This window comes from Manduca sexta, chromosome 27, assembly GCF_014839805.1.
Source record: "Manduca sexta isolate Smith_Timp_Sample1 chromosome 27, JHU_Msex_v1.0, whole genome shotgun sequence".
In the NCBI taxonomy this organism is placed as follows: domain Eukaryota; kingdom Metazoa; phylum Arthropoda; class Insecta; order Lepidoptera; family Sphingidae; genus Manduca; species Manduca sexta.
The window spans coordinates 2,524,527-2,532,001 of record NC_051141.1 but is presented as its reverse complement, the minus strand read 5'-3'; positions in this window follow the sequence as shown (position 1 = coordinate 2,532,001).

Below are 7,475 nucleotides of genomic sequence, written 5' to 3'. Positions count from 1 at the left end.
CATAATTTCTCTTGTAGTAGTGGATTTATAAAATTCAACGTAGAAGAAAATATAATTATGAAAGTAATTTTTAATTTCATAGTATAACTATTAGTCCTCGGTTTTTTAATTTCAACGTAGAAAATAGTATAATTATGAAAGAAATTTTTAATTTCATAATAAAACTATTAGTTTAGGGTTTTTAAAATTCAACGCAGAAGCTAGTATAATTGTGGTTATACTGATGCAATGCTAAAATTACTTTCAATAATACGAAAATGTTTTATATTACCTAGGTGCTATATACTATTTTTTTCCCGAAAACTCATTACAATATCATGCACTAACACGCACCTTAAGCTCATTAAAATTTCGTCTACATATACTGAGTAATAAAAAAGCGGCGATAGCCTAGTTGGCTGTGGAACGGACTGCCGAGAAGAATGTCCGCAGGTTCAAAACGAAAGGGCACATACCTCTGACTTTTCCAAAATTATGTGTGTTTTCTTTGTGAATTATCGCTTGCTTTAGCGGTAAAAGAAAACATCGTGAGGAAACCTACTCACCTGAGAAGTTCTCTATAGAAATTTCGAGGGTGTGTAAAATCTACCAATCCGCACTAGGCCAGCGTGGTGGACTAAAGCCTAATCCCTCTCAATAGTAGAAGAGGCCGGTGCCCAACAGTAAGATATACTGATATAATACAGGGCTGATATTATATATTCTGGCTGCCTGATACCGATGGAGTGTATTAGAATATCTAACTGTTATGGTGTTGTTAACTGTAATTAATAAATAAAAGAGACATTAAATATTAAAATAAATATGAAATACTAGACGCAACGACCGATCAAATGAGTTATACGACCCTCACATCCTGCAGCCTACTGTGGCGTCTTATCAATAATACCTAATATTTTTATTTTTTCCTTTGAATGACGAGACGACCTTGCCGTTCGCCTAATGGTAATCGATACAACCGCCCATAAACAATAAATACACCATCCAATACCTTGAATTACAAAGTATTGTTTGGTATTCCACTGCGCTCGCCATCCTGAGACATGAGATGTTAAGTTATATTATGTCCAGTAATTACACTGGCTACAATGATCTTCAAACCGGAACATAACAGTGACCTCACACTGCTGCTAGGCAGAAATATACATAGCGGTGGTATCTACCTAGGCAGAATTTCACATATGAGAGAAATTCTGTGTAAAATATAAACAAGGGGATTAAAGAATATCTTATAACACGTAAATAGGTTTATTATAAAAATAAAGTGAGAAGACAAGGCTTATACTCCCTCCATCCACCTTCACTTAATAGCAATTATTGCATATTTTTATTCGCCTGTGTAAACACTTAGTTAATGGGTATTTTTATATATTTAATGACGCATAACGTTATAAGATTTTTGGACAAAAAGGCTGCAACGTCGATAGGAAGTTCAGACCTGTCCAAAATGAAGACTACACAATTGACTGGCGACAATTGGATTTGTGTCCTATATAGCGCTCGTCGATCAAACCATGGAAATGACGATGAAAAAATTGATGGACTTGCTCACCACTTTAGCGTAGAAGCGATATTTTTGACCTGAAATACTGGACCGGGAGACTATTAGAGATCAGGAACAGAGGAATCAAAATCCCAATTCCAGAATAAAATTGAGGATAATAAGAAGTTAGATCGAGAATAAGAAGTTAGATAGAAACTTTCGTCTATTTAAATACCTTTCTTTAAAATATTCTAAGATTATATAAAGCGGACATTGGCAAAATTGTGATACAAAATACGCGCTCATGCGATGGTTACGCAACCTACCGTGAAATAGCAAAACTCCAATGTAAAATACTTTATATTTTTTCCATATCGTGATTTGCGCGTGGTTAAAAAGCAAATTAGCATATTTTCTTTATTTTCTCTAATATGTTATTTTTGTATTAATATTAAAAGACGCTTACATATTGTCACACGGACCTTTGAATTGGTAATAACTATTGGAGCATATATTGGGCCCTAATGTGCGGTCTATAACTAACTCTACTGTTTAATGTTTTTGCCTTTTTTCAATAAAATTCCTTTAACAGTAGTACATCTTCATTAACGTCATAGGTACATATACATGTCATATTGTTACATGTAAAATATTTTTGAACCTAAAAATTATTATTTTTATTATTATAAAAACATACAGATCACGCCCTTATCGCGTAAGGGTAGGCAGATGAGCAACTGGAGCAGTCACTTTTCGCCAAGTGTGTCCCATCCCATGATGTGATTAATGGACGAGCGGATACACTTGTCCCCTCATGTCTCGTCATGTCCCCTCATGGCTCCTCATGATCCCTCATGACTCCTCATGATCACCACACCGAGCACAAATTCCTATCTCGGAACTGATACTGAGCAGAAAAAACCCAATAACAAATTGCCAGACCCGGATTCGAACCCCAGACCTCAGAGCGGTGTTTGTACCGCGCACGCAATTTGAATACACTGTTTTACTCTTATAATGACTGACCGCGACTTTAAAAAACCAATTAAAATTTGATAATAGTGACGAACCAGTGATCAACAAAATATTGTTAAGCAATTGTTAGCGGTAAAACAAAGTACATTTTAAAACACACTCTACAATTTTAGACATACGACATATTGTTGTATAATGTGTGGTAGAAAGGGTTACCAGCTAAGTTTATGCCATTAAACAGCACTGATTTTCAGCTGTACCCCACTATTATCAAAGCACACCAAATCTTATCGAATGCGGTGAGATGCAGTAAAAAAAGAAATTTTAGAAACAGTGCAACATTAACAATTTAAAAACAATTTCCAAAACTCTTACAAGCGTCAAGGAATTTGCAGAGCGTACGAAATTTCCCCGGATTCCTTACGTGATAAGTTCGACTTTCTGCACGATTTGTCATTGATTATGCCCCGGCAAATGAACCCGGGCACGAAAAAACAAGACTCTTGGCAGCGCCTTCCTAGGTTTATTATGTGTGTAATGCGAATCATTACGCTACGAAAATGGTCCGGTTTGAGCCATTTGTAAACGTTTCGTGAGTAGTTCTAAACGTACTTTTATTTATTATCACATTATACATATAATAATAGTACATTTTAGAGAGTTACATTCATTCATAATTCTGTTTTATAAAGTCCATTAGTCAATTCATACAATTTCTTATTTTTTCTATAACTCATTTGATAATGGTCTTACGGATAACTTGGTATCCATTGATTAACGTCAATCAGACGTGTGATCAATACTTACACTATTTGTTACTTACCACACGTATTGTGTCCATAATTTAAAAAATGCTTTCTCATCTGCAGATAAATATAAAGTCTGAGTGCACATTTATGTCTTCCCTGTTCTATGTACCGCAGTTTTTGCTAAACAAAACAATTGGTGTATATTAATATAACATGACTTCTAATTCTTATATTTATTACTTTGTACATGCTATCTCGATCAGACCGGCATAGACACATATCTAAATGTAGGTTATTTGGAAAAATTCAACATTTCTAACCGCATACTGGCAGCGAACTTTTGTCATACGCGCGATATTTTTAGAGCGGTGTAGATTTTTAGTTTTTCCACTGCAGCGTGCATAGCGAAAGTAAACTTAATTATTTCGGCATGCGGTCGGGCGTGCGATGCAATATAAAAGGGCGAGGCCAATAGCTTTGTGGAACTAAAACATCTAAACCGTACCTACCAAAAAACCAACAAGAAATAATAATTTGGACTGGCAAAATGAATCATAAAGATATTTCATCGCATGTCTCCAATGCTCAATAGGTGTTCCCCAGAAATTTCCAGACTTGTTAAAATTGGCCAGCATCTAGTGACTTCATTTTTGATAGTTATGTTTATTTGAATTTAATTACTATTTAATAAAATAAAGTTATTATGTAAATTGAAAGTTCATTGGAATGATGTGGAATGTTATGTAATGAACTGTCAATATTAATTGCAAAGAAATATAAGAATAGAATAGAAACACTCTAATAATTGGTTATTAAAATCAGCTAGCAACTTCAGGTCTGAAAATATCCAATGAAATATCTTCTACTCTTTTCAAATAAATATTTATACTTCAATTTTTGATCTATTTTTATATACAATGAATTTACACGAAGACATTAAGCTTAAGTTAGTTATAAACCGCACATTACAGCCAAATTGTTGCTCCAAAAGTTATTACAAATTGGTAATAAGTCGCTCTCTTTCTTAAAATGTCCGTATGACACGGTGTCACAACGTACTTAGATATTAATACAAAAATAATATATTCACACAAAATATGCTAATATTTTGTGTGAATATATTATTTCGCCTAGTTTGGGGCCCCCTGTTAATTAAAGTTTAAAAATTCTGTTTAAGCACAAACAATTTTAGCATGTGAATAATATTATGTTGTCGTTTACTGTTGTGCCAAATAAAGGTTTTATTATTATTATTATTATTATTATTATTTGCATTAAAACGTGCAAATCATGATATGGAAAAATATGAAGTATTTTACATTGATGTTTTGCTATTTCGTAGTAGAACATCAATGTAAAATACAATCAAAGAGTAACCATCACAAAAGCGAAAAATTTTTGTATGACAATATTCCCAATTGACAACATTTCATTTTTTCAACATACCAAAATGTTTATATTTTATGAAACTAGATCTCAAATGATGAGACCCATATTTTTTCTTTTTTCGTAATTCAGATATTTTCATTCATGATTTTCACTTTGAATTTTGTTTTATTCTAAAACGACGTAAGCTTCAAATGACGTCACATATACGGCTCAAAACGCAATGACCTTTGCTTTGCAGTAAAAAAAAAATTAAGTGACAGTTTTTTTGTTTTTGTCTCTCTCGTTGAAAGTGACAGTTGTGACGTATCTATTGCAATTTAGTTTTTTAAAATAAGTAATAAGGTGGACCGAGGAACTATTTAATTCAACCGTATATGTGACGTCACCAAGCATTTTTCGGTTTTTAATTTTTTTCTCCGAAATTAAGTATTAAAAAAATATTAAAAATTCATAACCGAACTCAGGGTAGAAAAATTAAGAAACGGTATTTTTCTTTTAGGCACGTTTACATTTTGAAATGTTGTCAATTTCCGCTCTATATAATCTTAGAACTCTGAAGTTACATAATATCTATTGCTTTTGCATTAAATTGTAATTCAAACAGATGGCATAAATACTCCGTGTCGTTTAGTCGAACGCCTTATTAGTTTCGTTATTAATTTAATTTAAAAAACTTTTAATTATCCAAATGAGTTAAATTAAAATTATCAGCGATAAATTTCAATAAAGTTGTGCAAAATTGAGCTATTGATTACCAATTTTCCCCATCAATCATGTCATTACGATCAACGGCATCGTATTTTATATGTCACATATCTATCATTAGGGGCATTCCACGTGAAGCGGGCACGAAAAAAAACTCGATGTCTCAGATTTTCGTAATATTTCATTATGTTATACCTGTATATGTCCTCGATCCAGATACAAAATATTATTAAAGTATAAAGCCTGGTAAGCGAGTTAAAGGACTTTGAAGTTTTGACTGGCCGGCTGGTATACGCCACTTCGAATCCAATTATCAAGTTTTTAAATGTTACAATAAAATAAATAAAGCAATGAAATAAATACTTCATTTACTGAGCTTTTTATTGTATTTTTGAAATTGAAAAATGTTTTTTCTTTGAAAAAATGTGTTTGAAAGTTTCAAACTTGAATTTCACAAAGTTGGCATATTTATATTTTTTATTTTTTTTCTAAAAATAGCTACTATTGTATAGATAATCCTGCGAAGTTTCATAATGGGCTGAAAAGTAGTTTAGGAGCTAGACCGATTACAGTGCCGAAGCGCGGCGGTCGCCAGAAAGAGCGAAGTAGTAAAAACTTTCAATTAAACGAAATACTTTCGATTAGAGTATTTTATCATGTTTTGCATCGCTCTAACGATTCAATTACATCTGATTATAATATAAAAAAATATATTTATATTACTGACGGTGCAATCTGAGACATCGAGTTTTTTTTCGTGCCCGCTTCACGTGGAATGCCCCATTAGATTTTGCTCGCGGCTTCGCTTGCGTGAAAGAGTTTTGCGGCTTTAAAGTTTCGCTAAATTTCCCGGGATAGAAAGTTGCATATAACCTTCCCAGGTTCTTAAACTATTTCCATACCAAATTTCATCCGATCAGTAGATTTTATGAAAACCGATAACATACTAACAGATAGATAATGGAACTTTACTTTATAAAATCATGTAAAGATAGGACAACAAATATAGATGGATTCGAACTAATACAATTATTAATGGTACGACACGAAAAACACAAAATGAACTAGAAACTAATGATATAAAAAATTTACGATAAATATTATTGATAAAACACATCGCCAAGTTCTCAGAATAAGCCGAATTGAAATATAAATTGCTTATTTGATATGATGTGCCGATAAGTCGTCGTTTTTTGCGCGCGATATGTATTTCTCGACGGAAATTAAGTTACACCCCTTTGCATAATAAGCAGTGTATATAACGAGGCAAGGGGAAGCTTACTGCAGCTTTAATTTTTGGGAGAGCTTTTTAAATTATTTGATGTTTTCCTTGTCTGATAATGATATCAATTATTCTATCACTATCTACTTTGCTATTTTTTGTTGCTTTGAATGATGAGCCGAGCTTGCCCATCGTCTGGTGGTACACGATACGACCGCCCGTCAACCATAGAAACACCATACAACACCTTGAATTACAAAGTATTGTTTAGTATTCCACTGCGCTCGCCATCCTGACACATGAAACGTTAAGTGTTATTATATCCAGTAATTACAATGGCTTCAGTGTCGTTCTAATCGGCACACAAGAGTGACTACACACTGCTGCTTGGCGGCATAGACGGTGGTACCTACTTAGGCGGACTCTCTCATATAAGACCTACCAGTAAATGTGTTAGGTGCTTTGTTTTTCCAAAAGACAAGATTTGTAATTTTGTTTCCATTTTAACATTCGCGACGGATCCACTTTCGACTGACTTAGCTCGTCTCTAGATTTCAGAGAAAACAATCTCATAAATTAATAATAATTACCCAGACCAATCGATTTCTGAGATGCGATTGAATATTTCGCAAACTAACACGCGCCTTGTTTTGTCCTCCATGTTTGAGGTACAGATAATAGCGATACTTTAGCTAAGAAATTGCGGCTTCAGTTCAAATTTTGGGTTTTCACATCATTTTAAAGCATCAATTATATCAGATTAGTTTTTACTTGTGGCTTCGCCCGCTTGAAGGAGTTTCCCGGGGTATGTTATTTCCGACTTTCTTGATATGTATCATTATATTATAACCAAATTAAACAAAATCATTATAAATTGTAGCTTATGTGTTATTCCGATGTATAAATAATTTTACTGTAAAGTTTCATCCAAATCCGTTCAGTAGATTTTTCG